The sequence below is a fragment of the Coturnix japonica genome, chromosome 3, assembly GCF_001577835.2.
Source record: "Coturnix japonica isolate 7356 chromosome 3, Coturnix japonica 2.1, whole genome shotgun sequence".
Lineage (NCBI taxonomy): Eukaryota > Metazoa > Chordata > Aves > Galliformes > Phasianidae > Coturnix > Coturnix japonica.
In genome coordinates this window covers 77,993,585-78,019,093 of record NC_029518.1, presented here as the reverse complement: position 1 = coordinate 78,019,093, position 25,509 = coordinate 77,993,585, and the positions used below count along the sequence as shown (strand labels likewise).

The window sequence follows — 25,509 nt, the reverse complement described above, 5'->3', positions numbered from 1 at the left end:
GAATAGCTACAGTAGTGATTATATTGAAATTGAAACAGAGTGAACAGGTAATATGTTTGCCTTTGTATATCCTGTGTTCTCAACTATGGAAAAAGTATTAGAATAGACAAGGAAGAAAATAAATGGTACTCAGTCCCAGAGGGTAAGAATGTGCATATTCTTTTTTCAGTAAGTAACTTTCTAGTGTAAAAAAGACAGGAGAAGGGCAAATATGGTCCAAAACAAAAAAACAGATAGGAAAAGCAGGAGTGTAAGGCATTCCTATCTACCATTTACTATAATTTCATGAAAGGCTTTATTTTATTCCCCCCTTGTTTTATGTCTGAAATCAGAGGACAGCCAGATAGGTCAGTTTATGTGATTACTACACATCCTCAGTATTGAACATGTCTGCCTTATACTTGATAAGGTCACACGTGCCTGTGGGTATGAATGCAAAAGAAATGATGTGAGCTATGTTAAACCACAGCCATTATGTTTTTCCTGATAATAGCATAATCATTAGGAATTTCAGTGATGAAATGTCAAATAAATGTGATTTTAAAAAAATGTGTCCATGGCTTACAATATCCGTGCAATCGGGTTGAAGAAAATAATCTGGAGCAGACAGAACTGCTGCATTTTTTAAAAAGGAAATAAGTACACCTTCTGGCAACCTGTGCATAGCAGTTGATTGGTATATTTCTAAACTGACCACCTGCAGTTCAGGGAAGAGAGAATCTCAGCTGGAAAGTCTACTAGAATGAATCTCATGAATAATGCCTCCAGACACCTTTGGAAAAGAAAATTGCTATCAGCTGCAATAATAAATTTCTGTGTGTAGCCTATTCTATTTATAGATCTGCTGCAGATGCCAGGACAGGAATGTAAATGAGATACTGGGTTGCCTCAGTTTGTGCAGCACTGAAAAGCCTGCTGTCTGCTGCTTCAATGTCAACATTACATAGTTTAGCCAAGAAAAAAGCAAAAATACACTGAATTCTTCCTGGAAATCTAAAATTTACAGTGATAATCTTCTCTAAAGTTAGTTTTTAAATGCAACTGTTTTTTGTTGGTTTGTTTGTTTTTGTAGAGGAGAAGAAAGATCATTGCTGCTGACTACCAAACTACAGACTTTAAATAAACCATTTTCATCAACTGCTAAATTGAGCTACATATAAAAATATTGGCCATTTCTTTTGTTGTCTTAATTTCAGTGTTGTGCAACAAACCAAAAATAACATGACTCATAAAATATTGTGACAAATTTGTTATTACAAAAGGGAAAGATGTCCTAATGTTTTACTGTTGTTATCATATTGATATCAATATAAATAACAAAGAAGGGTGAATTCCAATGACACAAAGAAAACAGTTTTTAAAAAGTTCTCTAAACTAACACAAGAACTTGAAAATATAATAGTTAATCACATGCAAAAAAATATTACAACCAATTCACATGAATTAGTATACTGAAATATGAAGTCCCAAATGACTTATTACTCTCCCTCAAAGCAGTATATTGCTGCACTTGGTATTGAAAAGGATAAGGTCTCCTATATTCTACCGACTTAATTTCAGCTGGAAGGAGCACAAAAAGTGCTTGAATGACAAGGGAGCTTCTCTCCTCCCAAGTGAGTTTAACAATTTCACGGTATCCTGCTAATTTTCATAAATGCATGAAGCGAATGAAAAGGGACAGCAAATCAGAATAGTAGTATCTTTTGCCTACATTGTGTACTGCAAATGACTCAGAGAAAACATATTTTGATAATTACAGATACAGGCTAAAGAAAGTGCATATTGGTTGTCAGAAAAAGAACATGGAAAATACCAGAATTTTGAGCCAACAAAACTGGAAACACTATTAGAATATTTTGCTGAAATGTATTGCATGCCTATTTTAATGTTTTAGTTCTGAATCAGAGCATGATTTTGAAGCAAATTTCCTGGTCCTGCCAATTTGAAATGCCCTAGTTCACATTACAGAGTGGTCTCAAGAGTGCATGAACTCAATTTCAGATGAACCTAAACCAGAAGACTGTCTCACACCTCAGGTACTGCAGCTGCTAACAGGCATTCATTTCATGGGGCGAGACCAGATCCAGTGCGAGTTAAAGATGCTTGAAAGAATGAGCCGTAGGGATGCTGGTCCTCAGCACTGCCCTATTTGTCCTGTAAATCTGCTCCTATTGAGCTACATTATCTGTTAATACATATACATATTTACAAGAACAGAAAAGGAAAAACCAAGCTGCCATGGTGTGTAGTATATAACCAAAACATCACAGAATTTAAACAGGGCAAAATCCTGAAGTAGATAAAATTACAAAAAGTCAACCATCCACAATCATTTGAAGCAGGAATGTCAGAAACTGTAAAAGAAAAAGGGAGCAGAGACAGAAATACTGTAGAAATGGAGTGGAAGACACAAGTACAATACTCCTAGGGCACCATCACCTCACGTCACCAGCCTTATGGGATACGAACAAACAAGTGTAGAGAGGATGAACTGTTCTTCCATCTTTTTACAGTCCTCTTCGGAAATGGTAAGGCATACACCTTACCATTTCCCATGTGAAAATTTTCTTATAATTTTTGGACTAGACCTTAGCATAGAAAGAAAATCAAGAAAGACTTGCATTGTGTGACATTGTACCAGTAATTCAATAACATAACTTCTTCCCCTTTGGTTATTTCTTGATATCAAGTGCTCTGAATTAATAAAATTTAAGTTTTATATCAATGACACTTTTGGGATGACAGCACAGGTTTTGATAGCTTTCTAATGTTGCACAGTTCATATGAAATAACAATACACAACCTGTGATAATGCAGTCACAGCTGTATTTAACCACAGTTTTGACTTTAAAAGTAAATCTCTTCTTGAAAATAATATTAGAGTACCTTAGCACAAGGTATTACTTGTCTTATGGTGAAACAGTGGTGTGGCTACCCACAGAACAATCTTCTACAGACCTGTGAATTTTGTTTGTAGAAGGAGAATACTACTACTCACAGAGCCCTCAGCTGTCCTGTGACCCCCTCTGAAAGCATCGTACTTGCAATCTGTGTAGCTGTATGTGAGAGGTCTTCCTGGAAGGAAATGCATTCAACACTCCTGAATTGTGACACCACTAAGGTGAGACTTTTAAAAACTATTTGTTCCAGTGCCTTTAGTACTTAACAACACAAGTTTGTTTTACTGCTATCTGAGACAAAGGTAAAGAAATTGGAGGGAAGTGATTCCCAGGCTACCTCAGTGAATTAATAGTAGATGTGGTTCAATTTATTTTCAAGTTATTACCATTATGTATTGTCAATGCCATTTAAAAAAAAAAAATGGAAACTTAAAGGAGCATCATATTTTACCAGTTTAATTTGAATTATATTTCATGTAAAGAGTCATTAAATCTCTCTCTAGAAAGTGCTAGAATAATGTAAAAGTGATTAGACCTTCATCTAAGAGCTTTGTGTAATAGCCAAATCCACAGAAACACATTGTAGCCAGAAGCATATCCCTATCTCATCAATAATATTAAAAATATCAAAGGACAATAGATAGATAGAAAAGGCATTGCTTCCTGGTGCACAGCAGGTGATTTTCTTGTATATAATATAACTGCCAATCTTCCTTGGTATTACAAAGCTCCAAAAAATCAATTCAGCTTTCCTGCTGCTTTAGGACTCTCACTCAGGTTGCCTCAATTATGGTATCTTCTCCAGATCTGAATGCTTTTGTTAGCTTTACTATTTTGAATCTTTTTTCCCCTATCAGGAATTATTATTCTGCAAGCTCTGGTGATTCACTTTAAATTTCCTTTCCTTTCACTGAAAGCACTTTCTAAACTGCTTCTCTTTATATAAACAACTACTGACAAGCTCTCTTTAAACCAAGCTTAAATCACTTGTGAACTAAATTGCTTTTGAAAACTCGTAGGGAAAATACTTCCAGATTGCTTGGGAGCACTCATGAAAAAAGCTTTTGCTTTGAATTTTGTTTGAGGGAGGCTTACACTCACTGCTATGCTGGCTCAAGCATGGAATAAACAGCGCCTGATTCTACTGCAGAGCCTACATTTAGCCTATACCTCCAAGTTCTTTGATTCAGGTGAAAAGCATCAAAGTGGGAAGGTTCCAGTTCCACTTGAAGAAGGAAAAAAGGAGAAACAAAACAGGTACATCACCTTCTTTGCTTGCTGCCAATATACAAGAGCCCTCTGCATACAAAATAGTTGAGCTCAAACAAAAACCAAGTGTATAGGGCCCAGTTAAGGAATGTAATTAAACAGATGCTTAATCCATCCTAGTCAAACAACAATGAGTATCTGTTCAATCTTATCATTTTTAAGCATATGTGAGCTTACCTGAACAAGAATTTACTTCTGAAATGTTACGGAAGCCTTAGAAAGTTCACTGAAGTAGTATTTGGGTTGGTTATCACTTGGGTAAGACAGCATTTGAGTCATGGAAATGGTGAAAGAGTAGGAACTTTTACTTCTTGGCAGAATATCTACTTGGGAGCTCCAAGGATGTCACTATTTTCAGAAATACAGGCCTGTTAAAAGTTATATACTCATTCAAATAGCTAACAGTGCACTGTTCAACCTTTCAGGACCATGATGCCTCTTGTGGATTCTTCTATAAAACTTGTTCAACCCCATCATGTGAAGGATAGGCATCCATTAATCTATTGGATGCACAGGAAGCCCCATAATGTGACAACTGCCATCACTACTGTCACTTAAGAGGATACACAGTTGTGCTACCAAGCACTGTGGGACACCTTTCACATTGTGGTGGATGGTAATAGATCTCTCGGCAAAATGCAGAGCAGTCAATAGTTGATGGTTAAGAGTGTATGTGGGAAGAAATTAATTCCCTGGCCACAACTCAGAAGAGGAATAAGGATCTATCAGGCTGAGTTCACCATAAGGGCTCTGAGGCTCTAAATACCCTTCTGCAGTTTCCTGGGACTTCTCAGTTCCTTTCTGTCTTTAGGTTGCATGAGAAGAATAGTAAATAGATGATTATAAGAAAACAGCACTTTATGCAATATGGTCAGGTAAACGTATAAACATTTTCATCAACATAAAGTGGAAGCCAGATCTCTAACTGATGAAAGCACGTGCTGCCTTTTATTAGTCCTTTATAGATCTCTTATAATTCTTCTATGACAGCAAATTTGCAATCGCTCTCAGGAGTCCCTAGAGCCCCCGAAAATTTTGCTTCAATGTATTTACTCCTTGCAAGCAGATTCACCAGTGTTGTATCCAGAACAGTAATGCTGATCATTTGCATGTAGCATATTGCTTCTTGCTCTGTATTCTTTAAAGAAGCTTTGTATACTATCACTCATTTCTGTCAGAATTTTAAAACAATCTTTTAGCACAGAAGCATTCATTGTTAGATAAATTTCTAGGTTGTAGAACTCTGTAATTTAGTCATTTCAGAGATTTCAGTTTCTTCACACAGCAACAGTAGTTTGCCACACTGATCACGAGGAGAAGGATAAAAAAATTGAAGAAAAAAAAAACCTGTGAATTGTTTTTTAAAATAATAACATTTACTTTAAATTCACAATGTAATAGTTTTGAAGTGATTATAATCTAAAACAAGAAAAAGTACACTGTGAAAGAGTTTATGTAAATCCAATTTTCATTACACTTCCTCAGTATTTTCTGTTTCTAAAATAGATTTTTGCTTACACAAACACTACCCAATCCATTCTGAGTTCAACTCATGGAAAGGTTTCATAACCACCTCTTCATTGTGGTGTTCCTAGTTCTACCAGTTCAAAGCTTTAATAATCAGCATAACAGTATTTTCTTATATTTTTAGCACTCATTCCCATTTGTAACTGTATTTAAAAACGTTTTCAATTGTAAGTAGTTCATCATTGGTATTTTCTTTCAGGCCTGGTTTATGTATAAGGCTGAAAGCCAGGAACTGGTAGAAAAGAGTAGTTCAGGCTTTGAATCACACCTCAAAGCAGTAAGCACATGCAGACAAATACTCTGCATTTGCACAGTGGCTAGTGAAAAGTAGCCTCTTGCTCCTCTGCCTACACATCATGCTTAAAGAATAATAAACATATATTAAACAAAGTATTTTACATACATCACGTATAATAAACAATGTATTTTTCCTGTACTATTCAATGGTGTGATTAATGTATATGAAATACTTATCTGACCTCATCAATAGCAACAGAAGTACAAGCCTTTAACATGTATCTTAACCTATTCTTTAAAATAACTGACTGAATTTGAACTTGAGATACATCCAAAATTCATTTGCCTATGGAAAAGATTCCTTCATGCTCCTGGACAAATGGAGTGAATAGCACAGGAAACAGCAGATTCCCAAACATCAGCTCTGAGGAATGTTGTGGGCTGTGCTCATGTCTATTAACACCTGAACTTGGATCTATTACAAAGTTTGTGGTGAAATGTGAATGATACCAGGAAGTGCACTTGCCATAATTTTGAAAATTTCAGTGTTTATGAAAAATGTTCCATTAACCAGAATTTTGGTATTGGCACAAATATCATAAGTAACTATATTGTAAATGACCAAATGAATTTCTCTGCCTCAGAAGGTAACTCAGTTGTCTGTGCCTTTTGGCTTCTTTGACTGATAAGCTTTATTTTGATATAGACAATACATAGAAAACTGAAATAAGGCCACTGCTAAGAACCCAAAAAGATTTGTGAAGCCTTCAGATGGCAGTAACAACTTAAGGGTACTGATAATTCATCATCAATCATGAGATATTTATAACTGAAATGAGAAGTTTTGTTTGAAGATCACAGATTTTCAGAAATCTCCTCACATATAGTGGGAAATAAAGTATAGAATTAATTCTTATCTCAGCTTGACAATATTTTTTGTAACTGGAGATAAATTCAATATCAGAAGGGGAGCTACAGGAAAGAAGGGGACACTCTTTTGCAGGGTCTGTGATGACAGAACAACGAAAAAAGGCTTCAAGCCTAAAAAGGTTAGATGTAAGCAAATATAAGTTAGGCAGATACAAGTTTAGGTTGGATATAAGCAAAAAGTCTTTTACAATGAGGGGGGTGGTGAGACATTGGAACAGGCTGCCCAAAGAGGCGATGGATGCCCTGTCCCTGAAGACTTTCAAGGTGAGTCTGGATCTGGCCCTGGGCAACCTGATCTAGCTGTACATGACCCTGTTCATTGCAGGAGAGTTGGACTAGATAACATATAAAGGTCCTTTCCAACTCTAAGGATTCAGTGATTCTAGGATCCTGTGATACATCTAATTACACTCTGAGCATGGAATGTAGGCTGCTGTAAAAGCAACCCACAGACCTTCCCCAAAGTCCAGGAAAAGAAAAAAAACAAAAACAACACAAAGCACCCCAGACCTCTAAGAATAGTGAAGATAGCCTCAGTCAGGCACTGTACACTTACACTGAGTTGAGTATGAGGACTTTTCAAAGCAACAAAATAATATTTTTCTGACTTCCAAAAGAAAATATCTCACAAACTTTTGGATGTCCTCTGGTTGTCTCTTTCTTCCTCCCTGCTTGAGACTTATTTAATACCCACACTACTCCAAGTGTCTTTCTGTACTATCAGTAGTAAGAGAGAAGAAAGGCACTGCACTGTCACCTTGTGTGTTCTGTCCTTGGGGTGCAACTAGCTTTCAGAAGTGTCAGGAAGTCCCTGCAGCACAGGATTTATTTTTATACAATAACTAAACTGTATAAAGTTAAGGAAAACTTCCCAGTTTCCCTATGTCCATGCTCTATCAGAATATTCAATAATTCAGATTAAGCTATCTCTTTAAATGATATCAAATGTAGGTCACAAGAACTGAAAACAAAATCCAGTTAGAAACATAAGCACATTTGAAGGTCCAGACCTTCACCTACCACATTTTTATCCTACTGAAAATTTGAGAGAATTTATAGTAGACTGCACAAGCCTCTTACAGGGATTAATTGCTTAAGCTTCTACAAGTATTTGAACATAAGAAGTGCAGGAGAAGGGCTGAGTACCAGTACTATTCACAGCACTGATTGAAGTCAGAAGCTAGCAGTCACAGCACAGTGAGCTTTCATTTTTTTTCACAATACAGTTTTTATCAATAGCTTGAGTTGTTCTGTCATGTAGGTTGACCTTTCACTTTGATTGCCACCTCAGCTCTGAATTTCACACATTCCTGGATGATGGCTATGAATTATGAAGGGTATAAGGTGCCCTAAAACCTGTGAAATCAAATGCTTTTAAACATTGTGTTGGTATTTTTCAAACATGCAAGATCTCCTACCATTAGGGTTGTTCCATTCTTGAAAATTAGCATGGTTGGATGACATGCCAGGCTACAGTAATGCAGACATACTTTAATCTAATTAGCAGAGATACCAGATCTAGTGAAAACACTGCTGAATGCTTTCATCCGGAATGCTGATATCTCACAGAAAGCAGGGGATGTTCTCAGTTTACAATCAGGTATGGATATTACATCTTATTGTATCTTCACATAAACTATCTTTGCTGTGCCTTTTCTACAATCATTCTCCGTTTTGCTTTACAGGCATGCCCTGCCTGCATCCATAGAAATGAGCACAGAAAGAACTGTTATGCCTTGTGGTTATTTCAAAGTTACCACATAATGGCAGTGAGACTGCCTAAGGAAAGAAAGAAAAAATGCGTGAAAAAGTTAAGACAGAGAGGTAATACAATGAGCAGAAATAATACTTTTTAACCCTTTCTATTCAGTTTCTGCGATCAATTTATAACAAGCTAGGTACCAAATCCATATCAGCTGCAATGTTAAGATATTTCTTCCTTTGATATCAGTGCTTCAATCAGTGAAACATAGCTAGTGAGCTTTCCCAACAGTTCAGCTAACAGCCTGGGGAGAGAAGTTAAACAACATGCTTCTGGGCACACAACTTGCTAATGTCAGTAGATGCTTGGAGTTTTCCCAGACTTACTGGCTCAGTTGACTAAATCAGGACAGTTCCACTGAAATCTGTGGAGCTCTTAAAAAGTCACAGTTTTGGATGTAGATTGTAATAAAAACAGGCGTCATTTTGAACAGAAATATAATTCTGGGATGCTTAAAAGAAGACCATTTCCTACTTTGTATTTCTTATGCTTCAATATTAATAATTTTTTGACAAAAAGCAAAGGATATCCAGGGGTATCAACTAGAACCTCAGCTCTCTATTTTTGTTATTTATCTAATCAGAGGCAGGGGCCAATCCCTATTGATTATTCTTGGTACATGGGAAAATATTCTTTCACTCTGCTAGTTACAATGTTCTACACTTCTGAAGATAAGGTGAAAAATGCTCCCAGAAAGCTTCTGAGGCACTCCTGTACCAAAAGAATAATTAGAACATGATCTATATAAATAAAGTTATAAAGTTATTTTAGACCAGTAACATAACTTACAGAAGAATCACGAGATAGATTGCAGATAAAAATACACAACAATGTGCTAGCCAAATAAATCATACAGTTACTTGTCAAACAAGAAAAAATTATTTATCAACTGATTCCTTTTTTTTCTGATATGCTTTTAAAGCCTTTGGAAGAGGTTCAGAACTGGAAGGCAGTTCTCTGCAGTTGAAGTCCTCCCACAACTGAATAGCTCACATCAAAGAATACGATTTTCTTGAAGACACAATAGTTTTAAACTTGCTGAAGCATCAGATCACTGTGTGAATGTTCTGTTTGTGTCTGAAGCAGATGACTGGTTTCATGAGGATCACAATCCTCAGCAAAGTAGCAGAAGCCTTAATGCAGACAAAGACCTCCACATAACCACTTATCAATTACAGAAGCTTGTAAAACAGAATAATTTTTTGATACACATCCTGTTCCTCCAAAATAATGAAGAGTTTTGTTTTTACTCAAGGACTTGAGAAGTTGATACATACAAATACATTATTACATGTCAGTATCTGCTACAAATCAAATGCCTTCAAAACCAAAATTTAAAAAAAAAAAAAAAGCAAAAAAACATTGTATTTGTAAGCACAGCCAGTAAACAATTTGTGTGTGCTGGATATAAAGAAAAGGCTTCAAGAAGGTTTCCAAGAAGGGAATTCATTCTGAGGCACCGCTATGACTGAATTTTAATCTCTGTGGTAATAAACTGAGGTACATTCCTGGGTAGAGAAGTAGCAAGCAATATATTGCCAACAAATAAAGTCTTCCATTTGTCTTCATTGTGATTTTTAAAATTTGGTTTGTGAAACCGTGACATTATTAATATCACTTATAATGTTTAACACTGATTCATAATCATCCCTGGATGTGTTTAAAAACCATTTGGATGTGGTGCTCAGGGACATGATTTACCAGAGGGTGGTTAGTTAGGGTAGTATGGTTAGGCTGTGGTTGGACTTGATGTACTTTAAGGTCTTTTCCAACTGGAGCAATTCTATGATTCTAAAATCATATGGTATAATGTAATCATAGTACTGTAATTTCTTTGGACAACTTGATTTTGAGTCAAACATGAAATAAGGACTGTTCTTTACCTGCAACTGATACAAAACACGAGTTGCTATAAGCATTTATTAATTATTCATCTACTGGATTATATAAAATATGTAATCAGCAATTATAGTTAGTCTGCATATTCTGTGAGCAAATTTCTTTAAAATCTCACTTTCCTTCTGTACTTGTGTTGCCATTTCTTTTTTAAGCTGCCAAAGAGATCTGTGACTAAGCTGCTTTAAAATATGTTAATGCTCCTGATCTTTTAATTTGTCACACAGCAATAATATTCAGGTCACAATGGTATTTCTGGGAAGAGGATTTTTGGCTGTGGTTTCTGCTAAGGCAGTTGAACACAAAATAACTTATCTGTATTGTGACTGTAAAGAAAGCAGAAAAAGAGCAGTCTGTGTTGCTGTTGTAAGAAGGTTTCAGTCCTTTAAGGTTCTGCAGTGCCTAAAATCTTTTCTGGCAGAAATTCCTGTAACTTGGATGACTACCTTTAAATATATTTTCTGTGTGTAATATAATTCTATGCCTGCTAGTATAAACAAAAACATTGTTTATGCCAAGGTATCTTTTATGTGTGTCCCATGCTCCAGCAGTTGGATTTATGCTAGACCAGAAATTGCAGTACTGGAAGAATGGAGTTATTCATCAGTGTTTCTATGGTGAGCTTTTCTTTTGCTATAATTGTTCAGCTCCACAGGTGGTAGCTATGGCAGCATCCCTCGTGCAGAGAGAATATGATGTAGCTTCTGATGCTTTTAAGGAAGGTAGAAATTTTTTACTGCTGCTTATATATGGCATTAATTACACTGTTTCTATTAAAGACTAACTTGGGTACAAAGAGAATATCTGAAATAAAAGAAGTAAGAAGGAGATACTATAGAGACATTTAGTAAACAACAATATTTGAATCTTTCCAAGTAAAATTCATAAGACGCATTATACAAAGTGGCTGGTGCAGCTTAAAGCCCTCCCCCACAATAACATATATAATAGACAATAATATATACAATATACCCCTGTAACAGACACAATTGTAACTAGGATTTTGGTAATTTGTCTATTTTGTTTAAGAGTCACATTTTTCTCTTAATTAGTGTAGTTATGTTCCAAACACACAAGCTTATCTATTTTACATAAGATTACACAAATATAAAATTTCAGAGAAGAGAAGCAAAACAGAGGCTTCTTTAATACTCTGTTATTTATCACAATTCTTTTTGCATACATGACCACACTGTGCTGTTTTTTGCAATGCAGAGAGAATCAAGGAGCACTAGCACTATGAATTCATCTAAAAATCACCCAGCACAAACCACACAGGATCACGAGTCATTCATCAGTCACACATCACTCCTTTGCACCACCTGCCAGAGCAGGGCCAGCAGTGTGCCTCCCTCCTTCTTAAGCAGCTGCCTGAAATAGCCCTGTGTCCTGTTTTATGAAGGTTAAGTATCCTGGAGAAAAGGCATTGTCCTCTTACTACCCAAGCTATTAAAAAGCCACCTCCTCTATTCATCATCATTTCAGCGCACACTTTGCACTGCCAGTTACTGAGTGCTCCTGCCTGCCAGGCAGCACAGCTCTGCAGAACACAACATGAAGTACATTGCTACCACCTGTCACATTTCAGCAGCAGAGATTTCCCAGATCCACTCAAGAGACTGCAAAAAAGTCCCACATCATACTAGGGAAGCCATCCTGATGACAAGGAAAAAAAAAATCTATCCCATGGCCCCAGAAGAAATTAGCACAGTGTTCACAGAGGCTCAGAAGACCCACAGCTGTGCTCTCAACTATGAATAGGAATGAGTGATCTCTCAGCAAGAGCTGGGGCCCATCAGGCTACATCATATACCTTTCCTTTTATGAGATACATAAGGGAACTGGTGACTTGCACTTGAGGGCATCTTCCTAACTCATGTAAGAACCTCAAACCTCTTTTTTCCTCCAGACAGACTGACAAAGCCATATTGCCTCTTACCTTACAAGGCATGTGCTCTTGAAAAGGAAGCTTTTTGCTTCCAAGCCTTGCCTTATAGGATCCACCAACACTGGGTTGCATCTCCTTACACCAAGCAGTACAGGATAGCAGAGACACACGTTACTTTATCTTGCTTCTCTGGCAATGCCTCCACAATTAAGAATTTTAAAAGTACTGATACTAAGAGACATGAGGTGATAAGTGCAAAGCCTAAATATTGTGCACCATTACATCTGGCAGCAAGACAGTAAGAGTGAGATTTTTTTCCCCCAGAAACTGCTTTGCATTAGGTATTCTGATATTTTTAAAGCTAATTTTTAGACTTATTTTCCTTTAATTATCACAAGACTTCTAATACTGCAAATATTTCACACCAATGAGAAGTTCTGCTTCGTGACAGATATGAGAAAATATACTAGTTTTCAGAATCACAGATTCATAAGTGCTTTCATCTAAAGCAGGTTTCCCACAGTACTTTAATTTTCTTCTGAGTTGAATTTTATACAAAATTTGAAAAGTATGAGGTTCTTTTCTTTTTCTTTGGAACTAGCACTTGCTGGTGACTAGCTAGGTCCTATATGTGTTAGACTAAATTAGTTTGTTCTTTGTTCTCAGTCCCTCATTCCCCTGTAAGAAGCCAACTGCTGTTAAACCACAAACAGTAAGGGTACACTCTCTCTAAATCCTAAAGAAGCCACAAGATAGGATGAAGTTGACATTATTTATGATTTGTACATTATTCCATTACCCAGGTATAATCTACAGGACAGTTCACAGCTCACAACAACACAGACAATCAGATTCTCCACACTTTTTCCAGTTAGATGCACTGGCACTAGCTGGGACGGATTTAGCTTTATCCAAAGCAGCCTCCATGATGTTGGCTTTTAGGCTGGTAACAAAGCAGTCCAAAACAGCCACCACACCCAGCTGCATGATTTTCTCTGCCTCTCTCTACACCTCAGCACCTACAGAGGGGGCAGACAAGAGGCTACGGAGGGACAAAGCAGGACTACTGGCCTGAACTGACTAAGGGGATGCTCCACACCATAAAACATCATGACATCATCAGAACTGGGCAAGGGGAATTTTACCAAAGCTGCTACTGCTCAGGAACTGCCTTGGCCATTGGTCTGTTTATGGTGAGTGGATAAATTTGCATCTTTTTCTTTTTTCTTTTTTTTTTTTCTTTTTTTTTTTTTTTNTTTTTTTTTTTTTTTGTTTCTTGTCTCCCTTTGCTTATAAAGCAGTCTTTATTTCAACCCAGGAGATTTTTTTGCTTTAGTCCTCCTAATCCTCTCTTATCCTGCTGGAGGCAAGTGAATGAGCAACAGAGTGGGAGCTCACGAACTGGCCAGCATCAACCGCCCTCGCTGGGTTACGTAACAAATCTCAAATGAGCCTGTGAGTTATTGTAGCAAGAACAACAGCACATTTACTCTGGAGGAGTTTGTTTTTGGTGTGCCAGTGAAGGAGGAATAATGTGGCCCAAAGACTGGAAAATCTAGACATTGCAAGGGACATTAACTTCCTGTGGTTCTTCCCCATTTTGATAACAACAAACATTTGTCAGAGTGAGTTCACCAGCAGGTCGGGGTTTATGTGACAAGCAGGCTACAGTGCATTTAATCAAGAAATAGATAGTAGAAATCCTGCATATCCTTAAGGGCTTTCATCCTTTTTGATTTTTGATTCTTTCTCTACCAGCATACAAAGCACAGTAGGTTTTTTTTTCAGGGTCTGTGATGGCAAATACAGATAACCCACCCCCTGGAGGAAGCATAAACCCTGTGAATATGTCCTTGATGCTGACACAAAGTAGGGGCTGAGCAGCACAGCTAAATATGCAGTGGCATTTCAGGCAGACTAGCGGAGTCCTTGAAATCAAGGGACAGAAAGGACTGCAGGGCAGGCAAGCTGAACACTGTCAGGGGATGAATCTGACATAGGGAACATGTATCATCATCAAGTAACTCTTACGCTCACTTAACATTGGTGATCTTCACAGAATAAGTGTTCGAAAAACATCAAAGTGTAAGACCCAAGAGGAAGGTCTGGAACACACCAGGTGTTTGATTCTGGTGGGGCTTCTTGTGATAATTAGAGATACTGGCTTTAAGAAGAAGGCAGTATCTGCCAGAGTATTTCAGAGCATTCAGAGTTAGAAAGTTGGTTCTGCTTTTGACAAAGTAGGTTGAGTTCTGGACTGGCTGATCCGCAGTGGGTGAAGGGTGTGTCCAGTGCCTATGACCAAGAGCATCTAAAAGTAATTTGTTATCGTCTCAAGTTTTAAGTAGGTGAAGCAGCAAATTGCAGTGAAGAACACTGAGCAGTGATTAACTGGCTGTGTAAATACACGAGGTTAGAACCATGCACAGGTATGCTAGTATCCAATCTCAGAGAATGGACAGCTCTGGCATCTCAAGGAAGCATTAAGTGATATTCATCTTCTTGTGATATGGGCTAAAGGACTTCTTGAATCAGAGTTGATATTCTCATGTTTTACAGTTCTTAATAGATTTCTTCTCTGTGAAAATGTCTATTAACTTTCTGTACAAATATACCTTCTTTGAACAGCTTAATGGCATAGCAATTCCACAGCTTAATGCACAAAATCTAAGTATCTAACTCTGCTTGGTTTGAATTTGTCTCCTTGCTTAATGAGATGCACACAATTTTCCACTAGATGAACAGTTATTGTCTATTTGCTTTCATGATGTCTCTCCTGATGATGTTGGCTTCCTTCATTATGGTCTTTGAACATCTCTTAAGCACTGGAAAATCTGAGGCTACTCATTTCTTGAATGAAGACATTCCAGTTCTTCATTCATTTCTGTTGTCCCTTTTTTCCCCTGAATTTCTCTAATTCATCATTCTCCTTTCTGAGATGAAAGACTAAAATGAGAAAACGATGTGGTGTAATTGTGCTTTCTTATTTATTTTTTCCTAACTATTGCTCTTTGCTTTCTTAATTGCTATTGAGCAGTGAGTTGTGTATTTCATCATTTCATCATTCATCATTATTATTGAAATATTTCATTATTTCAATAATAATAAAAGAATATTAAAATCTATGCAGTTCCAAAGCATCTTTGAGAGGGAGCAGCTCATTCAGAGCCAATCATCCTATCTGTAAAGTTAAAATCTTCCTCTCTTTTAAAGTATGTTTTACTTCTCACTATTTATAAACTTCCATTACACTGAATTTCCATCCATTATTTATTACTTGGTCACTTAGCATTACAAGAATTCTTGTACAGTTCTTTCCAGTTGTCTTGGGTGACTAAGGACCAATCTTAAGAAGGAAATTAAAATGACGGGCAAAAGACTATAGTCTATAGACCTTGAGCAGGGTTAGGATTCTATATCTACAAGGATATTGCAAGTAAGGCATACTTACCATGGGCTTTGGAAAGAACAGCAAACCCAAGGTATTTAGTAAACCATATGTCCTCATTCCTACCCCTAAGCAGAATTAAGCTTTTTAAAAATTATTTTATTTATTTATTTATTTATTTTGAATTGAATTCTAGAATATAGAAGAGAAAAGGTCAGTAATAGCAACGTATGAGACACGTGCTTATGCAGGTGCAACTTCCGCTTTTAATTTCAGGTCATGTATTATGTCTGAATTTGTGTTCATGTTTAAAAGTGAATAATTAAAATGATTATTAAAAATACAGTTGTCTTGGTTTCAGTACTGTTAATCTTTCTAGAAACTGGCGTGGTGTTGTGTTATGGATTTAGGATGGAAACGGTGTTGATGAGGCAGTGATGTTTTAATTGCTGCTGTCTAGTGCTGTACAGAGCTAAAGATTTTTCAGCTTCTTATGGTAATCTGCCAGCAAGGGACTGGTTGTGCACAAGGAGATGGATGGGGACAGCACCACGACAGCTCACTTAAATTGTCCTAAGGGATATTCCATATCATATAAAATCATGCAAAAACTGTAAAACCAAGGGAAGTTAGATGGGGAAGGGACACTACTGCTCAGGGACAGGCTGAGCATCAGTCAACAGGTGGTGAAAAATTGCACCATGCATCACTTGTTTTGTATCTTCTTTCATTATTATCATTATTATTCCTTCCTCTTATGATCTTTTAAATTGTCTTTTTCTCAACTCACGAGCTTAATTTTCTTTCCTATTCTCTCTCTCCATCCCACTGCTGGGGAGTGAGCGAATGACTGTGTGGTGCTGAGCTGCCTGCCAGGTTAATCCACAACAGTTAGAAGTAATGAATTAAAGAACAGAAAAAGAAGTGAAAATTATGTCTTGTTTATTATGTCACATCCTGCTGGCTCTAAACCACTTTTAAAAAGCCTAGTTTAGAAAGCTGTTAATTATGTTCTAAGATGCTCTGAAGTAAAATAATGTTAAGTCTGTTTCAAAATGTGTTTCCATTCAAGTCAGATTAAGGGAATTTATCTCAAAGAGCTGTTGTGCAGAAATGATAAGGATACAAACATATTCTGGTTATACAGGGCTATCAGCCGTTTCCGGAATATAAAGCAAGACAGTATTATGAGTAGAAATAAGGTTGAAGATGGTGATAAGAAAACATGACATCCGTCTGAATTTCTTAAAATTTACACTCTCATCTATCATGTCATTTTTTTTCTAGAAATCAGCCAAGGGGACTGCTAAGGCAGACTAGGTTGATAAAATCTAAAGTAGACTTTCTGTTGCCTAGTCTCTAAGTGTCAGTAGCAATACATCCAGTGTTACGAATGTCCTGAAGGTACAAATGTCTCCTGCTCTGACGCTTGTTATATCTCTCATTTCTCAGGAATAGCAGTTGCCATTGAAAATTATGTTTTAAATCTGGTAAATCTCCAGAAAGCAAAGAAACAAAACAACAAATATGGGATGGAAGCCAAACAGAAAGCAAAACTTAATCTTCGTTTTCTCTAAATGCTTCTGATGGTACATGGCTCTTTACTGTTTGGTTTGTCAAGAATCCTGCTGTATTTATCCAGAAGACTAGAACATGCTGTGAACAGTCGTAAAGGAAAAATCCGAGCTCTTCCACAGTTTCTCAGACATGGGGCAAATCTCTTAGGTGTTTTCCCTAAAGAATATTCTTTAGTCAGCAACAGTTGACATCCTGCCTAGAAAGCATCCTGTTGAGATTCCTCAGCTAGCCCAACCGACAAGATTTAAAAAGCTCGATACTTCTGAATTTTAGGTATGAAAGGGACTTAAGTTAGAGGCAAGGCTCAACTTTGAATCTGAATAATTGTTCCCTTAAGGGAAGCCAAAGTATCCATGAGCTTCTTGGCACTTCATTTGTAAAATGGGTACAATTTTGTCTTTTTAAGTGGCTTAAAGAATCGTGAAGCACTGTGGAAATACATTCCTCATATGCTGTTAATATACGTTTGAAACAATCTGTTATAACAACTTATGTTCATGTTGGAACTAAGTGATTTTAAGGTCCTTTCCAACCCAAGCCATTATATGATTCTGTGTTTAGTTTGCTCACAGACTAATCCTACACTGACTAATATCTCTACTTCCATACAGCAGTATTGGTCTTAATTTCAGAGTGTTCACATGTTGGTTGGAAAGAAACCAAGTCTCTTAAGATAGAAAGATTTTCATTTTAAAAGGAAAATGGGAAAATGCTAAATGCCAAAAAACCTATTTTACTCTGAATTAAGTAAATTGCTATGAATATTTTTAATTTTGTATTTGAAGCCAAGATCATAAGTGCAAAATTTCAGAAGCAAAACCAACTATATTACAGAATTCCTAATGTTTCTTAAAGTAAATTTACTAAAGATGTTTATATGAAAATGGGTGTATGACTTCCACTGCATTAATATGTTGAATATGGCTTTAGTGCTAGTCAAGCTCACCAAACATTCTCTAGAAGCCTGCCCAAGACCCTAACACATTCCCTGAGAACAATTCTGCAAAACTGTACTGGTGTACGGCCTGCACCGAAGTTCATGCACAAACTGTCTTGCTTTGCTGTGTGTATTTATTTTCCTCCTTCAACAGTCATTTTAGAATAAGCATATTTTTTCCTGAAGAAATAGAAACATAAGTTATTAAGAGGTTTTTTTTCTTTTTTTTTTTCTTTCTTTCCCCCCCCCTCCTCCCCCCCCAAGCTTATACTGAACATCAGAATTCTACTTAATTTTACTTAGAAAAAAACAATAGAAACCTATACTAGTGGAGACTTTTAACTCAAAGCCACTGCTGAGTTCTAACACAGATCAGAAAGAACAAAAGCGAGAATAATTTGCAGACAAGTATCTTGTAGTCAAGTACCACTGTCAGAGCAGATAGGAAAACTTACCAAACACCAAGCAGAAAAAGCTAAGACTAAACAAGATGATATTCTGGATGAAAGACTAAAGGAAGTTTCCATTTTACTGTTTGTTTTAATACTTGTCAGTCATTAAAAAACCCCTTAGACAAGTACCTATTTGAAAGCACTGTAAATGCTGAATGCAGAATATGGTGAAAGCTCTACAAAAATAAGTGCAAATAAAGATTGGCACTCAGTAAGTGGAAGAAAAAAGCTCATCCCTTGAAAGACTATTGGAATTCAACTCTCAAAAGTCATAGCTGTGGAAATCCAAAGTAAAAATGCTGCTGGAAGCAACTGGCTTAACCAGTCTGTTTTCAGACTGCCAAAACTGAAATTAAAATAGATCTGAAAGACTGTAAGGTAAACTAAAGTCACTGCAGTGGCTTATGGAAACAATGCACTCCTATTTACTTTGCTCCAAGTTCTCTATGGAGTTGCTTGGAGACTACCAGTAACATTTGAATTTTATTTCTTTTGAGAGAACTGGGAAATGGTATGCACCACAACAGCTAATCCTTTTTGTAATAGTCTCTTGGCACTGTTAAAAATTGTTTTTTATGCCTTGGTTTTCTTTCCCTTTACCCACATTTAAAATAAATAAACAGAAACAAAAAAAACCCCACAATCTGAAGTGAAGCATTAAAGAAAGGTAATTAACTTCCTATGCTGATGATCACTCAGTCAGAGCCTTGTGATTCTGCTGAGGACTGGGTCCTGTTAAAACAGGTGTTTAATGCACGGAGAGTCAGTTCTGGTAATATAATATTTGAACACCATGGCAACTGATCTCTGCACGCAGTTGCTCAAATACTATGGAGATGACAACGATATAAGGAGAAAGCCTCAAGTTTTCAAGAGCTTGGCAGCTTTTTTAGCTCCTGCATGCATTTCTCTGTGGACTGGAAAAATGAGGGGGCTTATCTCTCACTGCTCCTCCACTCCTAAAAACTGTCGCTAAGCGAGATTGACAAATGTCCCCCACATGCTCCTTAATGCAGCTCATGCTGATGAGCAATTTCTGTCTATGCTGTGGGTTTGCCACATCCCAAAAGCCTGGGAACAAGATTTGTATGATTAGACCATGATTTGTAAGATTATTTCATTATGCTTAAATGCTTGAAAAGTTAAACAACATTCTGGTAATTTCATTTGAAGATACATTTGGGGAATGAGCCATTTTAGCAAATGAAAGTCTGCCCAGCATGTTACAAATGTGTTGTGTACGTGCAGTTTGTTATCGGAGTGTAACTGGCTGTTTCTAGCTCCCATCCATAGCACGCTTACCATAACATGCTTCAGCACGAGGCAGCACAGCCAAGTGCCTCCATCAGTCAGGCTTTGGAATGGCGTTATGACAGTTTGTAATGTTTATGATTCTGTCAACTGTCTGTAATGTAAACTCCGTGGTCATCAGGATAAAATAATGCTGTTATACTAATATGATAAATCAAAACTATGGTATGGAATTTATTATATATATTATGATGCACTAGGTTTAGGATTATCTTAATGCACTCCACAGCAATATGGCTCTGTACATTTGCAGTAATATACTGCAGTTTTATACAGTTACATAAAAGCTCTATTGAAAAAGTACTGCACAGCATTTTCATGCATTCCTTAAAATAGCAAAGACATAATGTAACCCAAAAACCACAGGTTATTTAATAATGCATGAGATGTTAAAATTATGCCAATTTTGTATTGTAAGTTTTCCTTTATTAGGTCTCAGTGTCTCAGATGTTCTCTTAACACTGTACGACACCCTCCTTTACTCACTGCAATGCAAAGAAGTAGCATTGTACAGCACACTACTGTATTTTTTTCTACTGATCTATAAAACATTATACGAAGAATCTGAAGAGTAAAGGAGTTCCTTCTTCCCTACCTCCTCATTTTCTTTGCTTCATTTGCACACATTCTGAAAAAGCAGGAGGAACCACTGTGTTTATCTTGCTGACTGCTATCACAGGCTTTACTAAAATCAAGGGAGAGATTTAGTGGTCTAGCTAATATTATACATAATTTTGCTTTCATTTAGACACCTTAAGAGTAAGTAGCTATGTTCACAGGAGCTATAGTCTTAACCTACCAGTCCAGGAGACTGTTTTTCAGCGCTCAGACAGCTTACCAGAGAGATAATCTTGCCCCTTCAGCTCCCATAGTAGGCAGTCGTTGTAAGCATGTAACACATTTCTGCCATGAGAAGACCCTAAAGGAGTACAATCTTATTCCTTAGCAATATCAAGAAAAAAAAAAAAAAAAAAAAGATTAAAAACAATGCTCTTCATCCTATTTTCCTCTGTCCCACGCTTGTTCCTTTTCTGAAATATCCATGGGCATTTTTGATTAAGTCCTACTAAGTTCACATCCAGAATCATAGCCTATGTCTTTAAAAACATAGTCCCTTCAATGAAATCCTTTAACGGAGATGATATATTTCAAATTATTTGGCTGCTAATTAAACCAGAGCAATTTGTGGCAGAAAGAAAACAGCTGTGAGATTCAATTTCCATAAAAAGCAGAGAAAATACTACTGTGCCAGAAAAAGAATTTCTTGTTCAAAGATCACTGAATCAAACCTCCACAGCATGGCTGAGGCTAGCAGGGTCCTCTGGGTCCATCTGGCCCAACCCTGTTCAAGCAGGGACACCCAGAGTAGGGTGCCCAGCACCATGTCCAGGCAGCTTCTGGAGATCTGCAGGGAGAAGATTCCACAGCCTCTCTGTGCAGCTTGCAGCAGCATGCATTTAGCTAACAAAGCAAATGATTGCAACCTCAGAATATAGCTTTTTGCTCATTTCACTCCTTATCAAGGCACTCATAAGGAAAAAACAAGGAATACAGATGCCAAAACAAAAACAAGCAAACAACAAATCCACAAAAAAAAAATATATATAAACCATATATATATATATATGGTATATACATGTATATGGTTTATACATGTATATATATATACATACATATGTGTGTGTGTGTGTGTGTGTGTATATATATATATATATATACACTCCACATATATATATATATATACTCCATAATACACATATAAATATATATATAAACCACCTCTAATTTCAAGATTAGCTATTAGTAATTAATAATTATGGAAGTCAGTCAAATGAAAGCTGCTTAGGTTAAAGAACATTATAGCAGACCAATAAACACTAAAAGATATTCTTTGGATTTTGAGTACTTTGTGTACTGAAAATGCTTACTCCTCAGATGGCCAGCCTACGTTTATAATTAAATTTTCAGACTCACTGTGCTTTGCAAACAAATGTCATGTAGGACAAATTGATCATAAATTGTGACATCCAGCTACTGAAAAGAATGCTTCTCACTTCAGAATGCTTCATTTCTTTTGCTACCACTTTTAGCAAACAGCTCAAATTATACTATTTCACATTGTACAAGAAATTTATTCACAAAATGAATAGAAGAAATACAAAAAATGTATACGTAAGAGTGAAGAGAGTGCACAAATAATAGATTAAAGAATGGATGGGGTTAGAATGCAGATAAGACTAATGATATGTAGTGAAGATACAGGGACAAAAGTCATGAACAATGCTCTAGAGAAAATTCTGCAGCTTTAGAGGCTGTAATGCACAGGGAGAATGTATTTACTGTTATAAAAAGATTTTTTTTTTCTGTTTTTTCTCTTATATGCTAAATACAAATGTAACCACCCTTAAGAGCACAGCCCTTTTAACAAAAATTTCAACGTTAGCCTTGCGATACAACCCATAATACACTAGGTGGCAGCAAACAGTAAGCTAACAAAGCCTTTACATTAAGGTATATAACGAGATTTAAGCACAGACGATCTATATGATTCAACAGGGAATGATGGTGAAAGGAAAGAAACTCTACTCTTTTATTTTGTATTATTTATTTTGCTTAGATATTTTCCATTGAATAGTACAGGGCCTAAGAAAGTTGCCCCTTGCATTATACATTATTCTGTCTAAAATCTGAGAGTACATCATGGTCTTAAATTGCCAACTAAATACAGGGTCTCTACATGGCTCAGTGCAAAGAAACTTGGTAACTATTACAACGGTGCTAACTGGTACACCAATAATGATATCATTCTTGCAAAGCTTTAGATCAAACATTTTAGGTAAAATGATAAATCATACTTAAATAGAGGAAAATGCTGAAAATATATGCCAAAATTATTTGTACGCTGTATTTTCTATATTTTAGTTCCTACAATTAAGTGTTCAAACAGCTGTCATGCAGCAGATGCCCAAAGAATACTGTTGGACTGACCAACATAGTCTGAATAAAAGCAGACCTCTTCACTTAAAAAAGAGCTACATAAGGCTCTGCTTTGTAACCGTTATCTAAAATGGCTACCAGAAGTCCAGCTCTAATGATATAAACAATGGCATTATACTTCAAACAACATTTGGAAGCTGTCATATAGTACTTATATCTCCCATTAAAAACTGTGTACAGCTAGCTGTTCGCTTGCCTATACAGGAGACAGAAAATTTATAACTAACAGAGAAGAGATTAATGCAATTCCTCTTATCTCCCAGGAAGGAATGCCTTCGCTATTAGAATTTATCATTCAAAGCAAACTTGCAAAACTGGACCAGGACTAGAATATGTTCAAAGAATATACTGAAATTAGTCTCTGCCCTTGTGTCACCCTACTAAAAGAAGCAGTGAACAATATAATTACTTCTAATATATTTATATATTTCTAGTTTCTTTGCTATCAGTGTAGTGTAGTATAGATAATGAGCTGTTTTCAGTAGTTCTTACATTCCATCTTACTGGGCTCTCCTGCATACCTGTCTCCCATAGGGTTTCCTTTTTCTAAGACTGCAGAAATGGGGAAAAGGAAAACAGAGTGGGAGGCATTGCTTAAATGGGACCTCTTGAAATTCATCTGCTTTAATATATATCGTAACAGACATTAAATAATCTGTTAAACAATATGGGATTCAAGATGATAGATCTTTGTTACAAACTTTTATTATTCAGCAAATACATGACAACGTGCATAAGAACACAACAATTACATCATAAAATGTATTTTTGGCCACCAGCTGAAATTCCAAATAACCTATAGACTACAGCCTTATGAGCATTTTGGCAGAACGTAGCAGCACTGTAAGAAAGAAGTTTCAGTTCAAATACCTAAGTAAATTGATCTTATATATATCATATTTAATACTAAGAAACCACAAATGTGAAATTTTAACTGTATGAATGAGGGTAACATTTCATATCCAAACAGGATTTTTCCAGTAAGGTTTATTGTTTTATTGTAGTCAAAAGCAAGTTGCATCAAAATACTCTCACTCTCGATACTGTGGTTAGTTAAGCATTTCTGTTTTTGAAAACAGAAATAAAACTTCCCAGAAATATGGTAACTATTATAACCTGAATAGAATCGGTTTCTCACATCCCTATTTCTGTGCATGTGGATATAGATCTATATTCTCTTTTCCTTCCTTGAACTTTCAATATCTTTTCCTGTGTACGGACATAAAAGCTTCCTTTTCTCTATTTCCAAAAATTCCCTGAAAGTTTCTTGCTGGTTCAGTTTTCACTGAATTAAACTGGTTGAAAGGATATTTCTGTTTAAATAAGTACACACACATTCATTCGCTTGCATACACATAACCATATTATTCTAAATTGCTTTCTAATTAACATCAATTTTCATTTTGTGAATACATAACAGCTTTATGCTTTCCTGTTTTGAAATAGTTGCTTTGTTTATTTGGGTGAAGGTATTCTGTCCTCTGGAGTGATGAGATTCTGCCAATGACTGTTGTGAATTCAGTCACTAAAGACATCAGATGATGGTAGGGAAATTCTTTGTGGATTTTTGCAGTAGCTTTTTTTTTTTTTTTTTTTCCATCTAAGAGAAATAGAATCCTAATTATAAAGGTTTTTTTTTTTTTAAATTATTATTTTTAATTTTAATTTTAATCAAAGGGTTTGCTACAACCTCTAATAAGAAATAACCATTCAAATTCAACCAAGATGGAAGATTTCTGCAAGTTTTGCTGTACTTGGATAAAATGTTCTCATGCAACAAACGGCATTTCCAAAAGGAAGCACTTAATATTGTTTAACTCACAAAATAAATAAATAAATAAATAAATAAATAAATAAATAAATAAATTCTCACTTTTTAATAAGAACTTTGTCAATAAACCATATTCTGACTATATAATGAAGAGACTGAACTCTTTACTAATGTGTGAGGTTCATCTTGGCTTAAGAACAACAAACTACCATTTCTTAAGTTAATAAATCAAATAAAAAAATATACTTAATGGATTCCTTTCAGCACCACTGAAGTATGTTCTTCAGGAAGGAGAGCAATAGAAGCTTAATAAGAACCATATATCTGGTAGGAAATGTTCACTTTGGGTGTGCAAGCAGAACTGCAAGAGACCACACTGGTTTCTCACCAGTAGGTTACCCTATGTAAATCTGCCATAGGAATGCTTGAAGTTTCAAAAAACCTTTCACAACTGAAAACAATTAAGACTCATGCATATGGTCTCATCTCAAAGAGAACTGCTGTGCCCCATAGCATTAGGCTAAGCAATTTAATCAGAGTTGATTTGAAGGGGTGAGTGTCCCTTGCTGAAATAACAGCAATGGCTCTTAACCACCTGGGTTTTCAGCAGTGGCTTCACATCTGAGCAGTGAACTTGCAGCACACAGCTTAACTCCTACACTCTGA

The 25,509-nt window shown here is 36.3% G+C and overlaps 1 protein-coding gene across 2 annotated transcripts in view; it reads right to left on the bottom strand.

Annotated features, from left to right (window-relative positions):
- The window catches only part of EYS (eyes shut homolog), a 771,550-nt gene that overhangs the window by 49,679 nt on the left and 696,362 nt on the right, over window positions 1-25,509 (bottom strand). The gene's annotated exons all lie outside the window — the stretch shown is intronic.